At 39.1% G+C, this 21,551-nt stretch overlaps 1 protein-coding gene across 19 annotated transcripts in view; it reads right to left on the bottom strand.

Annotated features, from left to right (window-relative positions):
* The window catches only part of BAZ2B (bromodomain adjacent to zinc finger domain 2B), a 156,313-nt gene extending 143,668 nt beyond the window's left edge, over positions 1-12,645 (bottom strand). For 6 of the 19 annotated variants that reach the window (XM_037396303.1, XM_037396309.1, XM_037396307.1 and 3 more), the window contains exon 1: positions 12,480-12,640. The gene's annotated coding sequence lies outside the window, so the exon portion shown is untranslated. Of the gene's footprint in view, positions 1-11,259; positions 11,647-12,479 lie in introns of those variants that run through there. The other 13 variants (XM_037396310.1, XM_037396305.1, XM_037396308.1 and 10 more) reach the window with 6 other exon arrangements.
* Positions 12,646-21,551: the final 8,906 nt, after the last annotated feature.

Below are 21,551 nucleotides of genomic sequence, written 5' to 3'. Positions count from 1 at the left end.
ACTGAAAAGCACTACTTCGTATTTTATGTTAGCATGCTACTGGGTTTTCTTCCACTGTGTTATTGTAGTTCCAATATTATATTTCAGTCATATCTGAAATGCCAAAAAATAATTTTCTATTTACTTTATTATTCCAAGCATGACTTCATAGCACTTGGTCATAGCCCCATGTGAAGACTTCTATATACTCTTTTCTCATATGGGAAGTGTTCCAAAACTGATGTTTCCTTTCACTTTTATTTGCTTTTTATTCTACTTGACAGGGTGACCTGACTTAATATAGTGTCCTAGACATTTTCTGGTTTTTTCTCTCTCCTGTCTCCCAGTAACCTGTCAAACTTGCATTGTGACTGCTGCTGAACTGATGTTTTCAACAGAACTATGCATTATGACTCCAATCTCTCTACCTGATGGCTGGTAATTAATTTAGAACCCATCACTGTGTATGTTTAGTCCATGTTATTCTTCCTGCTTCCCTCTGCCCCATGTGCCTTATTTCAAATTCATCAGTGATTAATTTCATGCAGCCACTTAAGTTTCCCAAGACTCTTCCAGTTCAGTTGATCTTTTCATAAGCATGGTGGTTTTTCACCATGATAAAAGGGTTTTTCTTGTTAACAGATAAACTCAGCCTGTGCCCTATATGGTCTTTCAAATCACAGCCTACTGAAAAAAAAAAAAAATAAATATATATATATATACACATATATATATTCTCTGCATTTTAGCCAAGCCATCAAAACAATCTGAATGTCATTGTACAGACAAGCTACCCGGTAGCAGAGATCAATGTGTCTCATGAATCTGAAGTACATTGTTTGTAAACACTGTTCAATAACTAGGATGAGGTCTTAGCTTACTTTTAATCTGCATGTGGTTGCTGCTTTTCAGAATAAAACTTAATAAATAAGTCAGAATTTCAGTAAATCAAAAATACATAAAGCATTTGGTGAATTCATGCTGGAAGTGAAATTTTCTTACAAAATGGGGCATAAACATGAAGTAATCTGATACCACTCTGCCTACATAACGCAACATTTTTTGAGTCAGTTTCACATTTTTATGTCCATAAACATTACTGCGAATGTTCAATAAACAAGTAGTATCTTAACTTTTATTCTGATAGTGCAGTGGAATAGGTTACAGCCAACAGGCTCAAGGCTAGACAACACCAATCACCACCATAACTGCCAAAGAAATAACTGTCTTTTCAAGAAGTTGAAGCAATACAAAATGAGAGGTCCGTCATGCCCTTTTTTTCAGGGGAAACAGTTGAGGCCTTAATAGTTTTGACCTGAAAATGGACAAAACTGATCCTGTGAATGTCTTTTCATGGCTAGCAAGACAGGCAAACAACCCACAAGTACCAGTCATTTACTTGTCATCCTACTTCTTCCTCTCCAAGTAAACCATCACAAACTTAAGAATTAAAAATATGAATGAAAAGGATTTGACAATCGGTCATACAGCAACTATTCCTCCTTACAAAGCCAGAGAAACCTTTCAACACAGTACTAGATCACTCTACATCCCAAAACAATACAGGACTCTTCGTTTCCACCCTTGACATTCTGAGTTCATAAATAACATCACTAAATAACACAGGTAACTCTCTGAACTGTTCCTTTATTCTGTTGACAGAAGGCTGACAAGAACTATCTACAATCGGTCTAATGCTGTACGTAAACAGAGGTCACTGCGCATCTCCAGACTGACTAAATCCTAATCATGCTAAATGCAACTGTTCTGAACATCAAGCGCTGTATACCTCAACATTCTTCTGAGACACCTCTGAAAAAGTGTGTGTTTAAGTGTTTGTCACTGCTTTGTACAATCAGCAGTTCTCACTAAACAACATTATTGTAACTTGCAGCGCTGGTTTTGGCCAAGAATTTTGATTTACTATTTTCTGGATCACCTTCTCCGTCACGGGGTCTTCCCCCAGAAATTAGCATTTATTTTTTTTCTTAAAACACCTGAATTACTATTATAAAGAACCAGACTTTAAACTTGGCCACACATAGCTCTTTACCAATTCAAGCAAACTTTTGCAGAAAACTACAAATTGTTTATTGAGTTACGAATCCCTCAAATTATTTATGGAAACAGACAACTGTAATGGGCGGCTCAAATGAAAAACAAGATTTGTGTATATAAAGAACATAATATAATGAAAACAAAGATTTATACAGATCACCTAACTACTCTAGCACTCAAATTACCTATATTGTTGCCTATGCTGCTGGAAGCAACAGGGACAACAAACATTAAATAATAAACCCTTCTGCCAGTCCAAGTTTTACAAAATTAATAGAATACAGGCCAGTTCTGTTGAGGTCTATGTATGAAGAAAAAAAAAAGTAGCTCAGCTTTACCAACGACTATGACACAGATCATTCCAGGATGATTGCTTGTGTATTTATTTTAAGCTCTTCACAAGATACCAAAACTAAAATAATTATATACATTAAGCATTTAGAAGCAAAGAAATAAAAAAAGTGATTGCCCCCCCACATGCCTGAAGTCTTTGAACTATTAATGGATGTCGCAAAATACAAAATTAATTTCCCTGACTGCAAAAAGACTGTAGGCTATATTTAAATGGTACGCTGTATAAAACACTTCTATCAACAAAAACTTTGCAATATGCTGTACATCCTTAATATCAATAATTGTTAACACTGAAAATTTTCCGGCATCTGCAAGAGTCAAAAGAGTATAAATTTACTTCAATGATAATCAAAAACAGCTTGACACATAGAAAAACATCTCTCAAAAAAACAGGTAAGTATTCCAAGCTCCTCTATCTTTATCACATACAAACAAAAGGGAAATCACCTCACATAATCTGTTCCTTTTACTTCCTCATACCAGGAGAAAAAGGGGCATTTTATAACTGACTTCACTTACTAGTGCACTTAACATTAATTTTACCCTAAAATAAGTGACAGCAAGTTCCTTCTCCGCATGCCCTCTGAATATACCTTTGCTTGACAAATACACTCCTTCACACAGTCGTAAAAAACTACTTCAAAACTAACCCTCTGGACAATGCTCAACTATGGAATCAATACTTCCCACTCTTGTTCAAAAATACGTTTGGTTCAAGGAGGACAACTTGCTATACATTGAAGCCTTAAGGAGGGGAAATAAGGCTTGAAAAGCACTTCAAGAGAAGAAAAAAAGGTGACAACTGCAAGAATTTAGTGCTAGTATCAGTTAAATGCCAAACAATAAAGGATCTTCAGTAACAGTTTGTTGTCATTTTAGGAATATATTCTTTCCTTAAGGCTCTTTTCTAAAATTTACTTCTCCAAACACCCCTACATGCATTAAGTAACAAGTAAACTATACAAACCCTTTAATATTATTTTTATTTGGTAGCTATCAGAAAGTTAGGAGAAGAGAAAAAAAGAAAAAAAAAACAAAACCCAAACTTGCCAAATGGAAGGCCCCCAGTATGCCATCCAAAGACTCAGTAGTTTGTGACATCCTTGTTATGCGTACAAACACCCACCCACTCACTTAAACCCTATCCTCCAAATCTTTATCAGACACATTCAAGGTATGGCTAAATTGGAGTGCTTCTCTACATTTTCAAAAAGATAAAGAATTATTGGAATGTATTACTGGGATTTTTTTGCAATAATCTACATCTTTCCATCTTTAAGACTTTGGATCTCAACTTTCTTCCCATTTCTCAGACTTTCTTCAGGAACAGTAGTTTTTAACATGGTCTGAATTTTTTTCACCATGTCAATATAATCACTGTCTGCTGTTGTCAGATTGTTAATGACTACAGTAGACTATTCCCAAACAGTGTTTCGGGGGGGGGGATGGGGGGAAGGAGGGGGGCGGGAAGAAAAGCATCCATTTGCTTCTTTGGAATCCCACTTAAGGTAATTTCCCTGAAAGAGCCCAAATGGCAACTCATATTTTTTCTAATACTAGAACTAGGCATGTAATGAAACCAGAGCAATTCTCCTAGCCTTGAAAGCTCCTACAACCGTGCTATAAAGAATTTGTTTCTGGCATTACAGCTGTCATAGAAGTTGGGTCCCCAAATGACCTAACTATTGAGCATTCTTCTCTCCTGCCTCACTTTCCTCCTAAACCACACAGCTGAATTCTCAACTATTCTCTGATCCAGCTCTTCCATCAACACTGGTAAGAACTAGTGAGGTGCTTAAGGGTAACTCCAAGGATGAAAAATGATCAGAGCTGAAATAGAAAAACACAGGTTTGCATTTCTTACAGTTTAGACTTTTTAAATTTGCTGTAATTATTTAGAAAAGACAACAGCTGTAGGGAGTGCTAGTATCTTTTATTAAATCAACTGATAGAGCTTGATAAACTAGACTCTCTTTCAGGCATGTATGCCTGATATTTTTAACTCACTGGCTCTAACACAGTAGTGAACCTTCCTTAATGTTCCAAAGGAAATAAGGATGTTCAGAAAAATGAGTTTTATAGTCAAAAGTATAGTTGTCCGTTTACAAATTCCAGTTACTAGGACAAGCAAAGATACAGAAAAGTTATCAAACTAAGTTCATAAACTAATGGAAATGCCTCACTTGATTTCTAACCTGGAAAGCAAAACTGAAAGGGTACGAGGGGGAAGATCAACTTTACTAACACGCTTACATATTACTAATCAATATTTCTAAGTATGTATTTTTCACATTATGACAACAGATAAGCTTGTCCATGTAAGAGTACCGTCATTTCTAATATATCCATTATTTTTTCCATGTAATAGCAAGACTGTGCTTACTACTGTTTTACTACACCATCATTTTGCGCAATGTAATCACATTATACTTCTGGGTTTTCGTCCGAAATCACTGGCATCAAATGCATGAAAACCACAAATTTCAGCAACTACAGCTTTAGAAAGGTAACCTTGGCTAAATCTAACAAAGACTTCTTACTGAGAACAAAAAAAGCTACCAAAGGACTACCAAGGTTGGCTGACGTTGCTTTTTTAGTCTGGTTTACATAACAACATATTGTATTTAAGATGTATGTCTCTGCGCTTCTTACAGGTTTTTTTTTTAAGTTCACAGTTTATCATTTATTCAGTATTTAGTTAAAATTAAATATTTAATACCGAGGCTGCTCTATGATGCAAGCACAGCTAAAATGAAAGGCATCTGTGGCTGCAGTGACCAGATTTCAAATGCAGGTAGATCAATTAAAAAAAAAAATAATGCTCAAGCACAGCCTTCCATGTGTGAATAGAATGGTTTATAATAGCTTGCAAATGACTATGTGCCTGCTGTAACTAGCTGTTCTTAAATTATGAAAATGCAACCAATTCATTTTAAAGCCAAATCCCAGCACTATTTCTACAGGGAAATCCCAGTAGTTTTTGATTGTTCTACATGTTATTCTGTTAAGGATACAAATAGCTTCAGAACAAATAGGACCACACCATCCACCATCGGTGTTTTACGCACTAAGTCCATTAGCACAGCAGGGGTTGTCAATCTCTGGAACTTTCCTGTAACAGCTCAGGCAATATAACAATGATCTCCCAGCCAAAAAAATAAATCTAAAAAAAGACTGAAAATACACTCAGCAGCATACACAAAAGCCCCTCTTGCCAAGCTAACGCTTTTTTGCTTCAGCCAATCAGATGGTCAGCCCTGACCTGCTTGAAGGCTTGCTTCAAACACTTAAAAACATCAATCATAAAAACAAAGACAGGACATTGAATTATACAGTATTAACCTCCAGGGTTTGCATACAAAGACCTTAGATTTATTATGTCCTAGCAGGTTAAGAGCTTCAGTACGCTGTTCTTTACACCAAACTGGCTGCCAATTTGATGAACCTCTCTGCCCTCAGCAGGAGTACAGTGTCTTTGATTAATGAGTACATGCTTGTGGAGAAGTATAGGAACAGAAAATGGGTCAATCCACACAATCATGTCCCTATGCAACTGACTGACCACTGCAACCATTTTCATCAAACTGGTTTTCTTTTGTACAAGAAAAGACGGAGGGCTGAAGACGGGGTTGTGGGTTTACTTGCAGATTATATTTAGATACCACACACCACTGTTCTAATATGCGATGCATTGCTTATTGAAGAATCTTTCAATGTTAGAAAAACATGAATTAATAAAAATAGATTAATAAATAGGGTCACAATCCAAAAAAGTTAGCTATGTATTCAAAGTGAAGGAAAAAACTCCCTTGGAAGATTTCTAAAGTTTTAGCTTCTTGTCCAACAGTCTCACAACTGAGATTCAAGCTCAAGAACAGCTACGCAGAGTATTTGTGACTTTAAATCACTGTATTTAATAAATATTCTGAAGAAAATTTAGCTTACACTTCCTGTAATTTCCAAGAAGACACCAGTAGGGTTTTCCATTACCCAAACATATAAATTCCTCATTATCCCTTCCGACAATTCCAGAGCAGAAGTAAGTTCTGTGTGATGCTCCAAAAAGATGACACTGACTATCACTGCATTGTTTCTAAACTTACCTTCTTTTCCAAGGTTTTATACTGCAAACATTATGCGAGACAAGTCTTCATATTCAGTAGTCCCATTGATTTCAATGGGACCATGACTAATATAAACAGTCTATCAGGTAGACCAATTTTTCAGATGGTGCCTTTACATTTTTAGTAGTTTGAATTTTAAGGTTTTGTAAGATTCCTCCCTCAGGGGCTAGAAAAATCTCTGCAATCTCTTATTGCAAACTACCAAGGCTTAACCCATTCAGCTCTTCACAATGCCTGACCTACATCAAGTGAAAAGAGTCTTATGTCCTTTACACACAGAAAACAAGACATATAGGAGGCCCTGCTCAATGTAAGTAGGAAGGCGAAGAGAGAGATTCTACATTAATGGCAACAGGCATCATCCTTCTGAAAGAATAAAACACACACAAAAAGACGTGTTGGGCTTGTCAGTAAGTCCATACTACTGCAGATTATGTCTGAGAAATCATCTGTCACTACGTAAGGTTTTAAAAAAATGTGTAATTTGATATTTGTTTTCCTAACCGACCTGGAAAAAACTTCACTTCAGTGCAAAAACTAGTATTAGGAATTTCATCAAATGCATAAAATTCTGTTAAACTAAGCAGAGGAACACTCTGTATACTCCTTCCCTTGTTTCTACATTAAAAAGCTGAAACAAACGTAAGGCTTTCTCATTCTCTGAGGGTGTTTCTTTCACCTGGTGAATGCTAATATTGCAATAAAATAAATCACAATTTATTTCCCCCCCAAAAAAAAAACCCAAAATTCCAAATAATACTGTAAAATTACTAAGTTTTTGTTTTATTTCCATTTAAATCTCAAGAGAACCTCTGTATCAGACTTTAAAAACTATATTTGATTTTCTTTTTTTAAGGAATAGTTCAAGACTATGACATTATACAACTGTAAATTTAGGGCAGTAAAGGGATAAAAGAGTAAGCAAGAACTTAGCACAGCCAATACATGACACTGGTGTCAATTGAATTAAATGTTCTACTTTTTTTTTAAATTAAAATTGTACAATTATGAAACACAGTAACAGAAAGTACTGCATCTTGCTTGGCCCTTCTGTACAGGCTGGGTGAAAACACGGTCCCAATTTCTTTTAATGACTATATGCACTGAACTCAGCTACTGGTGTAGCATTACTCGCTGCAGAACAACAAACACCCATTTCAGTTTTCAAGGCAACATCTACACAACACACAACAGATTAAAGTCAGTTTTTCTTTCTACCCCTACCACCAACTTCTTGCCATGTAGGTAAAAGACTAAATCCTTCCATGCATCAGAGTCTTCATCTGTGTAACAGTAAAACTAATACATTCTCACCTTCATAAAAGTATTAAGAAACACACACAAAAAAAATTGATGTGAACCTACTATTTTCCTTACACAAATCCTTCTGGGAACTCCTTGTCCAATGGTTTGTTGCTTTATTCACTCCCCCCTCCTCCTCTTTTTTTTTTTTTTTTTAAATAAGCAGGCCATATTTGGGGTGGGGGAGGATCCATTTTCTCTAATCTTACTAACACGGTATCCTTGTTTCTGTTCCTGATCAGTAAAAAGTAACCAGGGAAGAATTCCAAACCTCTACCACTCACTCAAAATCAAGATGCACTTTAATTCTACCATTACAGAGAAAGAATACAGTAAAATAGTTTTAAAGCAAAAATGTAGCAGCATAACTGAAAAAATTAAAAACATAAATGTCACATCACAAAGAGGACATTTCTTTTTCTTCTTTGATGTGGTGGGGAAGATAATCTTCACATTATGCAGAACTCAAAATTCAGGTATCTTCACCACAAACTTCCAATTTCTTTAAAATATGTTGACCAGCACATACTACTACATTTATCAACGTTCAGGACGTTGTAAACTACCCAACAATCACAAACCCACTGCTGCTGTTGACACACGTGTCAGCATTTCTTCTGATGGCAATTTATAATCAAAACTAATTTTAATTGATGGTATGACATAGCTTACTGAATGTACTGTAGTAAAACAAAATTAACTCAGAAGTCAAATGATACTTGGGAGGAAACTGGTAGACTTTGGGAATCTCCATTGGGCTGAATTATTTAAGTGATGAAAAAATGAGTATCACTGTTGTGTAATCTTCTATTACAATAAAGTTTGCTGGTTAAAAAAAAAAAATTAAAAAACCTACACCAAACAAACACACACCCCAAAAAAGACCCCGCTATTTAGTTTTAGTTAAAGATACCTATATTAGGGCCGGGGGGGGAACGACAGAATTACAGTGAAGCAATTTGAACTGTGGGATGCTCTTATTGTCAGGCGGTGCGTGTAGCAAATTGCATTTTTGGTTGTGCTAAGTCTACCTCCCAGTAGCTAAAATCTCTTGATCTCAAACATTCCATTACAAAAATAATATGACACTAGAAGTACTCAAGTACTAATGCCTCCTTTCCCTAATTCAGGGAAAGGAGACAGAGAGCACAAACTTCCTTTTCTTTGCAATTGTGATATTCCGCATCTTGTGTAGGAACAGAGAAGTAGCAACAAAGACGTTAACAACTGCAGTTCAAGCTGGGAGTGACTGTTCTGTTTCAATCCAATGACACCACTAATGGCTTCTTAGCAGTTCCATCAAATCAACCAGCTGTCAAGTTGATGCATCAGAAGGAAGTTATGCACTCCCATAAGAAAAAGCCACACATCAGGATGTTTTGCAAAACATCTGCTCCTTTATGCTGCAGTATTACAATAAACACGCAACCAAAAAGAAAACGAGAAAAGGGCAACAGGACCTAAAAAGAAAGACTTCCACTACTTTATCTGTGTTTTCAGTGTCTCCCAAAAGGACAAAAAAAGTCAGTCTTGCAGCCCTTTCTTCTTATCATAAGGTCAGTATAAAGATTACAAAAATATACCGCAGTGGTCAACCAATGCTTATTCCATCCATCATATAAAAAATATTGCTAATTTATCTTTTGAAAATGCAAAGCATCTTATTCCATGTTCATGAAGATTTTTCTCACCAAAAGCTACAAAGTATGTATTATCTTTCCCCCAACACTATTAAAATAATTTTACAGTGTTATTGACAACCTACAATACTCCACAAGAACGAATTTTAAAAACAATTACCTTCCGTGGCAACACTGACTTGGTAAGGAACCCAGTTCAGTTAAAAAAAAAAAAAAAATTAGGATGTGAAATACCAGTACCACAATCTAGTTTATTTTCAATACACTTCAGTCACAAAACCTTATTCTGCGTTACTCAGAACAGACTTAAGTCAGTAATGAAAAGGGAAAACTGCCTGATCCTCTGAAGAAACATTTTTTACTCTCCATACAAAGGACTTTATCACAACCTGACATACATACTCCACTGCTTGCAAGGAATTGGTACCATCTATGATTAAATACCCCCTGCTTGAAGTAAATACAAAATTTCTTTAACATCGAAGAGATCCCTTAGCAACTCCTAATGCTTCCTCCATACACACTTAAAAATCACCTTGGCTGCCATTTTCCTAATATTACGTAGTTTATTGATTTGTAGGATTATGACAAAAATGTGTACATAGTTTTATAGGTATGAGATCGTTTTCTGAAACCACTTACCCTCTGTTGCTCACCATTTATAATCTGTCAAATCTTCTAGACCTTTGTTGCATGTATAATTTAAAACCATCTGTTGTACATGCTTTCAACTATTTGCACATTTTCCTCTACCTGATATCCACACACCTAATAAATACTCAGTTCAACCACAATTTCTAATGCATTTAAAGACAAAACAAAACAAAAAAATCAAAACATACACACACACGCCCCTCAAGGTAAGCCTCTGACATTTGTTCCAACATAACCCCAAAGAACGCTTTAGGTACATCATTCAATACTGACAAGAAACAAGAAGTCTTGACATACTAACAGCTATCCCTATTACCATCTATGTTAACGGTTGTTAATGTTTTTCCCAACCCTGAAGAGAAAGAAAATGCAAATTAAATACAGGCAGTTTCATGTTCTCGTTAGTGTGATTGTAAATATGCAGCAAGTAAGACAGGTAAAGGAAAAAGAATGGAAAAGCAAAACTTCATCTATAATAGTTACTCCTTATCAAGTACCCCATGTTTCTCTAAGTCGTATCATGTGACCAGAAAAACTTACGAGATTTTTTTTTAAAAAAGTGCAATTAAGAATTAACAGAACAGAACCTTTTACTGTTTCCCTTTTCACAACAGCTGACACAAAGCCTGTAGCCAGAGGTAAAAGACATTTGTAAATATTTTTTTCGAAAGTGTTTAGCATAGTAACTACGTTTTGCCACCTACATTATACAGTATCTGGAACATAACCCAACCGCATGTAATACACATATAGGTACTTTCCAAGCAGCACCTTTTAACAATATAGCTTAATAAATTTGTTCCTTCCAAATAGGTCCCCCAAATCTGTCACTTAAAAACGGAACAACTGTGTATTTCCATTCCTTATCCCAAGTTGAAACTGTTTATTCCTCAGGGAAGAGTCTGTACCGAGTGTTCCATGTAAACTTCATGTCAGATTACTATTCCCATAAACAAAAATAATGCAAATCTCCAGATGATTCGTTATTTAACATAAGAACTTTGGAATGTTGGGGGTTTTTTAACTACGCAAGCATCACGTTTATATACCAAGGGCCGAAGGGGGGGGGGTGGGATTTAAAAAAAAAATAAATAAAAAGGCGGGGTGGTGGGAGAAGCAATAACCGAAAAGCACGATTATTTCCCTACCTGTTACAAACCCAGACGCCAGATAAAGCAGCATGTTGGTCTTAACACTCCCTGAACGTGCAGGCTCAACTAGGCACCTTTCTCTTTCACGCGCCGTTTGCAGCACGTTGTTATCAGGAATTCCGGGGGAAAGCACAGGCTCTTGGAAAAATTCCCCTTAAACTTTACATGACGTCACTGTCCGTCCCTGTAACATTTCCTAAACTTTGAGTCTCATCCAAAAGGACTTTCGGGATTTCCACTCATTCCCTCCGAAAAGAGACGGACAGACTTGGGAATAACAATTTACCCAAGATGGCGAAAGGCTCGTTGTTTAGAGGGCAGAAAAATGGAGGATATTGTAATATACACAAAGGGATGAATTTCAGCAACTCGGCCCAGGGCTGCAGCTGCTTGTTCTCTTTATAAGGAAGCGGCACGCACAAAAGATGAAGGCAGAGGGGCTCGGCGCCCGCTCCTGCCCCACGCCAGCGCACCCCGCGCAGGCAGGCGCGCCCGCGCTGCCGTTGCGGAGCCCGGGAGACGCGGGTGGAGAGGCGGAGCGCGCTCCCGCCGCCGCGGCCCCCTCCCCGCCGCCCCCTCTCCGCCGCCGCCGCCGCTCCGCGCGGCCCCGCCGGGCGCCTCACGCCGCTCCGCGCCCGCGCGCTGCCGGTCGGTACGCCTGGCCAGTCAGCACCGGGCCGGTGGGGCCGCGCCTGCCCGGGGCCGCCCGCCAGGGAGCGCAGCGACGGCGGCCGGAGCCGAGGGGCAGCGCCGGCCGAGCGGGGCCGGGGGCGGCGCGCAGCCCACCGCGCCACACAAAAGAGCCGTCCCGGCGGCCGGACCCGCCAGCCGCTGCGCCGCCCAGGAGGATACGGGCGGCCGACAGCGGAGACGTGACCGGCGCCGCCGGGCCGAGGGACGGGCTCGCGGCCGCCAGGAAAGTTTAAAATCGGTGGGACCAGGGCCGGGCCGTCCCGTCCCGCCCCGACCGCTTCCCTGCGCCTCGCCGCCCCCGGCCGCAGGCCCTGCCCCGGGCAGGGCCCCGCGGCAGAACCCGCGCTGGCGCCCGGAGACGCGGCCGGCCCACCCACAACAAAGGGGCGATACCGCGCGGCAGGGGGAGCGCTCCGCCTGGGGCCCGCACGCCCAGCGGGGCACCCCGCGCCCCGCGCCGCCCTGACGCGTTAGCTCGCCGTCCGTGAGGCGAACCCCCCCCCGGGGCGGCGGCCGCAACTCACCCTCCGCAGTTCGGCAGAGCGCTGCCTGCGTCCCGGGCGGCGGCGGGCCGGGCGGTGCGGAGCCGGCGGGCCGCCCCAGCCCAACGCTCTCCGAGGTCTAACGCAGCTCGGGGAGGGGGCGGCGGGCGCGCGCGAGGGCGGGGGCGTGGTGCGCGGGAGCGCGCGCGGCGGGGCGCAACGGCGGCCGCCCCGTGCCCCGGCCAGGCCGCGCCGGTCCCGCCTCGGGGCTCGCGGGGCTCGGCCAGCCCTCGGTGACGTCACCGCCCCGCTCCGCGCTCCCGGCCAGGCGGCTTGCCGGCAGTGGAGCAGGCGGGCCGGTGGGGCCGAGTCGCCTCCCTCCCCCCGGCCCCGGTAACGAGAGAGCCACCAGCCCGCAGGAGGAGCGGGGGAACGAGCTGCGCGCCCGCAGCCCCCCGCGCAGCCCCGTTCTGTCCGGAGAAAGTTGCCCGCGGTTCGTGGTTTCGAACAACGCCAGGCGGCTGCGGGGCTGCCTTGCGTCGGTTTTTTAATGACGGGTTTTACCGATCGGGGGAGAAACAGGGTTGTCCACCTTAAGCACCGAAATAAATTCTTGGGCTGCAGATGTAAGTTCAGGTAAAAAAAAAAAAATGCAAAGAATCCGTGATACAAATAGCCATCTACTGAAAAAAAAAAATGAAAAAAAAAATACCAAACCCAAAACCACAGAAGGAAAAAAGTGACCCATTTCGAAAGAGGAGACGTTTTACAGAGCCTAGCAAAGCAGAAATCCCCCGTGGAAGTAATGTTCCACTTGCATGCTCTAGACGAACTAGGTAAATTACATTCAAGCGAAACGGGTAACAGGGGCGGGGGAATTAAAGTTACGGGGAAGTATTCATATTCACCAGCTATTGACACAAAAATTAAAAAAAAAAAAACCAAACACCAAACCACAGTCCAGCTTCTAAACACCAACGTTCTCGCCTCGCCTGCCACAGCCTTTACAGGTGATTTGTAAAAGCTGCGTTTCCCGGTGCCAGCCTCCCAGACCGCAGGCGTGGTGCCCTCCTCCCTGGCACAGCCCCAGCCTCGGGCAGGGTTGAAGTACACTTTAGAGCCACGGGACTGCTCCCCCTAAACCCTAACGCTGTAGCTTTAAAGTTACACCACAGTGCAGCGGAGGAAATCTCCAGTGATTTCAGTACAAGCTAGTAAAAAAATTGCGCTCGCAGAATTGAAGAATACGCAAGCTCCTTAACCTTGTTAAATGCTACCTACAAGCATTTTAAAAATCAACGTTATTTCTAAATAAAGCTGATCTCAGCATAAAGAAATATGCATATGTAGAAAGATGCCATGTTTTCTGTTCCTCTTCAGCCACTGGCTGTGATTTTAATTGTGCTGGAGGATCTTCATTAGTATTAACACATGGGGAGATTTCACAAAGCTGCTTCATTAGAGAAAAAAAAAAAGCTTGGCAGACTAGCTCTTTTTGCATGCAATGAGAATGTCAGCCTTACCTCGGTCATTTGTAACATAATAAGTGCAAGCACAATGATTGCAATGCAGGAACACGGGGGGGAAGGGGCAAAAATGCTGCCTAATACGGATATGAGAAAAGAAAGCTTCTCATTACACAGTAAAATGTATGCTAAAAATTAGTGAAGATGATGTCTCACGAGACTCATGCTAAATACATTAATGTGCTGATATGTTTTTAATTGTTATTTTTGTACTAGTTTATTTTGTTCCCAGGATTCACATCCAGCAGCAAAGGCTTGCTAGCGTGTTATTGATTTTTTTTTGTCCACCACATTCCCGGAATACAGATTTTAATCATTTCCCTACACCACACAGTAATTTCATTTAAAAATGGAACCTTCCATCCCCAGAAAGGCATTTAATTTCAATGACACACAATTTCTTTTAGCAGCAAACTGTCTCAACAGTAAAAGCTGGCCTAAGGTTCAAATGCATAATTTAGTCCTGAGTTCTCCATGCTCTGCATTCCTTTGAAGCTATAATTTGACTAACTACCTAATAACTGTAATAAGGACAATGATTTCCTTATAATATGTTATTAACCCATATTTAATTAACTCTGAGGCCAAGCTCTGTACATGTTTGATTGGGTCAGTACCTCTCTAACCTCAAAATTTACTAATAATGGTCTTGAAAAAGGAGTGTGGATAAGAATGAGTATGGGTACAATAAATAGCTGGTTTGCTCAGAATGTTATGCATCAAAAACTCATGCATTTTCCAAGACAACAATATTGTCCTCAGGAGGTAACAGGATTTTTTAAGGGAAACAAACAATGAGTTTAGATAATTCACTATCAAATCTACTGGTGTTATGCATGTATTTAATATCTTTCCTTGTAACATTTAAAATAAATTTTAGTTCTATTATTATGACTGCTCTAAATAACCATTCTAAATATATATTTTGCTTTTAATAAGGCAAACCATAGTATCTTGTGAAAATAAAGATATGCGTATGTTTAGACAATGTTATGTAATCTTTGTTTTCTGTAATGCTCAGCAGGACAGAATTTAATCAGTTTGAATACAGACTGCAAGCCCCAACACACACTTCTCTTCACTGAGTCAGTCACTATCCAAACTTAAGCCACTGGGATATATTTGACATCAGAATGTGAACAATATATTTTCTCGTTGCACTGAAATTGGCCTTCAGTCAACAATTTAAAATAGTTTTAAGGTAACTACTAGTATTTTATAGTCCCACACCAAAGTATTTTTAAAAGTTATTGTTTTTTCCATTGGTCACAAACACATCATTTTGACTACTGCAAAAACTTACTACATTTTTAAAATGTGTTAACAATTCCTTTGTTTTAATATGCTTATTCAACAGAAGCTGTTCTTAGTGGATGCTACTGATGCATTTAAAGTGATAACTATTACATCAGAAGTGCTCCTAGCTTTCAAAATTGGCTGTTCTCCCCCAGGCAATATTAAAGGTGTATTCTCAATTTAAAAAAATGCAGATTCAAACTGCAGCATGTATACTGCAAAAACAGGATTCTTGTTTCTTTTGCTTTCTTTGTATGATGACTTAATCACAAATAGTTACTCTTTGCCTTCTTTTCAGGCTTCCAGTGTAAGTGCCATAAAAAACAAAACACCAACCAACCAAAACCACAGTGCACCATGTCAGAGTATTGTTTTGTAGTTCCTTTTGTCTTTCTGCAATAGTTATTGACACTATCATTAACTATTTGCACCCACCAATGCATTCATATACTTAATTGCTGAATTGGGAGAAAACAGAAATAAAATCAAGTAAACTCCAGATTTGCAGACATGTAACCTTATGCATTTGCATAATTATACTGGTGTCACTAGGACCATCTATGTACCATACATAAACATCTGGAAAGTCAAGCCCAAAATTCCTATGGAGCTACATAGGCGGAGTTCACTGTAATGATCTCCACAAAGGCAAAGCCAGTTGAAGAGGTTCCTCTCTTCTCCACCCGGTTTCACAAGTTTACAACCCTTCATTTGTAGCAATTCATCTGTTTGTGGGGCCACACTCTAAGGTCAGTGAGTAAAGTTAAAACCCGCACAAATATTTCCAGGCTCTGATCTTGTAACACGGTCTGTTCTAGGCAGACCACCTTATCCACCTAAACAAACAAAAATCTTTGAAAGCGTTTTAAAAGGCTATGCAGTCTTCACTAGAGGCTACAAACCATACTACATACTTCCATTAACAGCTGTCCTGGCGTGGTGTTTGCAAAGTATGTATTTTATTATTATATAGTAAGACAGATTTGACACACACAAAGGACCAGCAGAAAGTTACCATACAAGAAAAAACAAAGTTTTTGCAAGGTTAGTAGGGCTAGTCATTTCTTCAATGAAGGGTAGAAACAGTCAGCATTTAATGCATGCTGTTAAAAAAATATAGAAAGGTCGATTTTAATAAAAAAATGAATATATCATTCAATTTTTATCTGCAATCTATGTTTTAAAACATTACATTCAAAACTAGTAACAGTGTAAACCAGTTAAAAGCATAGCCATTTTGCTGAATTTACTCTGTGTTTAGGAGGGTTATTCTCCTCACAAATACTTGTTGGTGTTGCAGAGGTTATGCTACCACTCTCTGAGGGCTATTTATACAACTCAACATCTCTAAGTACTCCCGGCTTTATGCTGTTACACCCCTGGTTTTATTAGGGGTGACCTTTATTAGGTGACCATCCCAGAGTGGTCAAATGGGGATCTACTCCTCACTACAATGGAAAAGGCCAAGTAATCTTTAAAAGCACAAGTGTATACAGAATATAAACCAAAGGTAATAGCTTTGCAGCTGGGTTGATGTGTTCACCACTAAGTTGCTTCCATTAAGAAATGCTGTTTAATTGCTGAGAGTCAGTAGGTAGGTAGTTTTCTTCTAAAGCTTTGCAAAGTGCTGAGCCAAATGAATCCCCAGAAGAACAGCCATAACTGCACAGAATACAGATTTGAAGTCAGATGATCTGAACGAGGGCCAAGTAAGAACTTCCAAAGGATGGGAAAGAATCTAGACTGCAACTTCACACATACTACCAAAGCCTAAAATCTTCCCTGAGGAGCTTCTGCATCAGCTTATGTTACGGACAACTTACTAGACACATTTGCCTAGTAAGTGCGGTCCTGTTATTGCACATCTCACTGAAAAAGGCAAAATCAGCTATGAGTTATTTTATTTCCTTTCAGTCCTCAACTGTTAAAAGGTACTTCTGCTCTCCTTAAAAAAATACAGAAATCTATGATTTATTCTGCCCGCTCCATTTTAGCGGTCTCATATCCAGCCTTGCCTTCTATAGCTCCTTCAGCATCTCTTTCATGTCTTCTCCCATCTGAAAGCCCCGAGTGTGAACAAAAGTAGTATTTTTATTAACCAGTTTAATCACTAACAACGAGAAATGTCAGTTCATTGTAAACAATTAAACTATTAACCCTTTAAAAGTAGACAGATATAAAAAAAATTCTTCACTGTGTTCCCTCTATACTGGTATTCTTATTCCATTTTACAGTTAAAATACATGGTTCTGTCTAGTACTTAGAACCAATGTTTCTTTCTAAGTACTGGAGTGCTTTCAACTGCAAGTTGTTTGGGCCAGATATCCAGGATGTAATTTTGACCCTCGGAATGAGTGAAAAGTAAGCTCATATTAAATTTTTCAGTCAGGTAATAAAATACTTCTACACTAGGAAAGACTTAGGTTAGTTGTTTCTATTTGACTGCAAAAACACCAGCCTCACCAATAGTAGTGTTAGCAATTAAGATACTGAAAATCTTTTATTACTGTGAGAGCTCACCTTGTTTTATCAAAATCTTTGCAAAATAAAGTGACCAAAAGAGACACATAAAGACAAAAATCCAGGGGTTTTTCTATCCTTTTTTTCTAAGCCTTTTATAAGAAATAAGACAGGGAAATACTAACTTGCAAATCCAATTCATTTTTATCTTCTTCCAAAAAATCAGATGCTTTTTGCTATTTAGGCATATTTGGCATTTCCCTTTCCCTATATAACTCTAGAAAATACTTCATGAAATAGATTTGTTAATTTTCTTTATGTCTATGAAGGCTTCTTTTTTTCCAGACTAAAATTAAAGCTGAGTTTTCTCTGACCAAAGGACATAGTGTGTGTGTGGAGGTTCCCTCCTGTTCCTTCTTTATCTACAGGGATTCAAAAAAGCCCACCTCAAAATTTAGCATTGATCTGTACTAATTACACCCACAAGTGAAAGAAGCTCTTTCAGGGTGGAGTACAACAGCTGTTACACAGCAGACAAGACTACACAATAGTTTAGGACAGGAAGTGATGGCATCTCTTATTAAACTATAGCTAAGCAGGAAATAACCTTATGTAATTAGCTAACTTGGCATCTGGCCAGGTCACAAGGATTAAGAAGTCTTGCGAAAAGTTCAGCACACTCTTCATTAATTGTCCATGAATTTAATTTGAAAGCACAGCATATTACTGCTGCGTATATAGTACAGTATGCACCAAAAGAAGCCATGACAAATTATTTTGTCAGTATGTATATATTCAACTTGCACTTGGGCTATTTAAGGTAAGTTACCTTTAGTGTACTTTAAATAGTTTTATCCATAAAGTACCATGCAGTTGGCTAACTTTAAAGCTACATCAGATTTATATTGTCTAGCTGATTTTTAGTATATAAAACCAGAATAATGTAGAATTTCTTTTCAAAACTCACCAATACTGTGACACAAGAGAGATGGGGTTTTGTTTGTTGGTTGGGTGGGTGGGTTCTGGTGGGGTTTTTTTCTTTTTTTAAAGAGATGCATGTGGGGCACATTTTACTTCATTACGATCTCTGGTGCCTGCAAAGCCTTTGGTTTTGAGGCACAACTGTCTTTGCTTATGCAGTTCAGATTCTTAGCCTTCTTGCTCTTCTCTTAGTCTGTCCTTATCATGTTTACAAAGAACATTGCTAAAGACATTATAAACACACTTTTATCTTCTAAGAACTTGGTAGTGCATCCATAAAATAGAAAATACATAAACCAGAATAACTACAAGAAAGGTAACCTGGAGGATAAGTCAGATGAATTTACAAAACCATGTTCATAAAGAAAAAAACAACATCCTAAAATACCAATGTTCATCCAGCATACATGTGTATGTTTGATCCAATTAACTCCTCATAACTTTCAGTTACAAAAGCCTCTATTAACTACTTCACAGAAAATTATTTAACTTTAAATAATTTTAAAATAATTAAATATTAATCTGATACTTTATCATTGCAGATAACTTCATTGATTTGATTAAATATGGCAGATACAATAACTGGTGAAGTAATTAAAGACAAAGTATGCAATGTCAAAGTGCTCTGACTCATCTCTTCAGATAATGGCTTTTCCAACAATGCCATTAAGTGGAAGAAATACTGAGGACAGGGGTTCTAATGTCCAAAGAGTGTCCTTAGCATAACAGAATCAACCAATTAGTATATTTGCTTTTCCGCCTATATCATAAGTGCTATTTTAGATGAGAGCTAGATTCAAAGGTGAATTATACAGTGATCCTTAAAAGTTACATTTACTTGATCTTTCTTCATTGCCTTATAAACAGGAACCCTTAAATTTGAAAACTGCTAATAGTTACGTCTCTTTCATTGATAAGGACTGAGGTAGACAGAACTAACAGCTGAAACCATAAGCTTGTGATTCCAAATTGTACAAATTCCACCTTTCAAACAGCAGACAAAAACCTTTTAAGGAAGAGTTTTGTACTAAGGCTAGTTGTACATGTTGCTAAAGAAATACAAATTCCAGAAACTCATGGTTTTCTATGAATTCGGTTTATAATAATACAGTTTGTAGAAGAGTTCAGAAGTATTCTTCCTGAATGTAATATTGACTATTGCCATTTTTAAAAAATGTTCATCCTATCTCCATGCTATCAGAAACTCTTGCTAATCTACTATTTCTTAATCTGAGCACATTTTCTGCATCATCAAGTTGATTTCTTAACTCTTCACACTCACTTAGAACCCTCAGAACATCATCACCATGCATGGCACAACATAACCCAAATACAGATCAGGCTTCTTTCAGGACTACAGAATGCTGAACTACAGTTCTAGAAATTTTTATTGGAGCTATCAGAAACTGAATGTTTTTCAAAAGTGTTTCTGAAAGGATTGAAGCAAGTGTTAAGGAAATTTTGTACCATTCTATACTAGCATTTCTTGTTACGAAAGCAAAGATGAAAAGGACCATTTCCTCACTAGTGAAAATTTGAAACACCCTAGGTTTATTTTCATATGTTTGGGGGTATTTTTGGCAAACAATTGTAACAAAAAGCTGCTTACTAACTAGAAAAGCAGAAAGCTGACATATGCACGTTGATAACTCCAAACTTTTGCAATCTTGGCCTTCCTGCTACCTTTTCCCTCCTTCTCTCTTCTCAGATTATACTAACTTCCTTTGTTGAAAGTTAAAACTGCATAAATTCATTACTATCCCCTACAGAGAGCTTTTGGCAAAGCTCTAGGACAAAACCTTGCCTAAAGCACTTGCTTGCATGGTAAAACAACTAATTTGTGGTTCTGTGAAAGCACATTAAGAATTCTCATAAGTAGGAAAAGTATATAATGTTTGAACTTTTTATGACTATAATAGAAACTGTTCTTAAATTAAGCATGTCAATCCAAATTTTAGCTTCTAAACATTAGGTTTCTGATCACATTTTGATCAAAGAAATCAGTAAAAATTCTGTTGATGCCTCCAATGTAATTTTTTAACATAAACAGAGAAATACTTAAAAAAAAGGAACCCCAAAACAGTCCAAGTGTCTAGCCTTGAATTTCAACATTAATCATACTCAGAAAATATAAATAGAGCTGCATGACAGATAATAAGAAAGACAGCATACATTCATAAAATGCAAGAGTTAAAAATAACCTCGATGCTTTTCCTAGCATTTTTAATAAGCTATATACACTAAAATCAACCTACTTTTCTGTGGCTCTTCAGTAGTTTACCAAAAACTTTAAACAGTTATTTAAAAAAAAAAAAAGTTAGTGGAATACCTGTAGTGTTGATCACTAGATCCTATAGCTTTTCTGTGATTTTACCACATCAGTGGCCTTCAGCCCACATTCAGCCATGTTTTTGATTTCTAGTTGTTGAAGGCAGCGCACTTACTAGACCCCACCTGGGTTTTCATGGTCCCAACACAAACCCCCATGAAGCATCACACCAAGCAGCATCTCCGTCTCTCCATCACCCCTGAAGCCGTGCTGCCATGCAGGCCTTGCCTAGTGGCCCTCGCCCACCTGCTCACCCTCTCAGCATGCTCTCGGACCTCCAGACACAGCGCCAAGGCAGTAGGGTGGGGCCTGAGTGCTGATTCGCCCTTCAGTAACATCTGTGGTGATTGGCCAAACTTAAAGGCCGGCAGCCATGCTGGCCTGCCTGGCTGGAGAGGGGGCAGGTGGCCTTGCTGTGTGGGTGTGCAGTGTGACACGGCAGCAAAACTGATGGACCTAACTGACCCTTGCTTTTCCGGAGTTTGTGTTCCCAGTACCAGACCTGCCTCCAAGTGCCTGAAA

This window comes from Falco rusticolus, chromosome 8 (assembly GCF_015220075.1).
Source record: "Falco rusticolus isolate bFalRus1 chromosome 8, bFalRus1.pri, whole genome shotgun sequence".
Lineage (NCBI taxonomy): Eukaryota > Metazoa > Chordata > Aves > Falconiformes > Falconidae > Falco > Falco rusticolus.
Note: the sequence above shows the minus strand (reverse complement) of the source record. Positions and strands in the feature narration are given on the sequence as shown.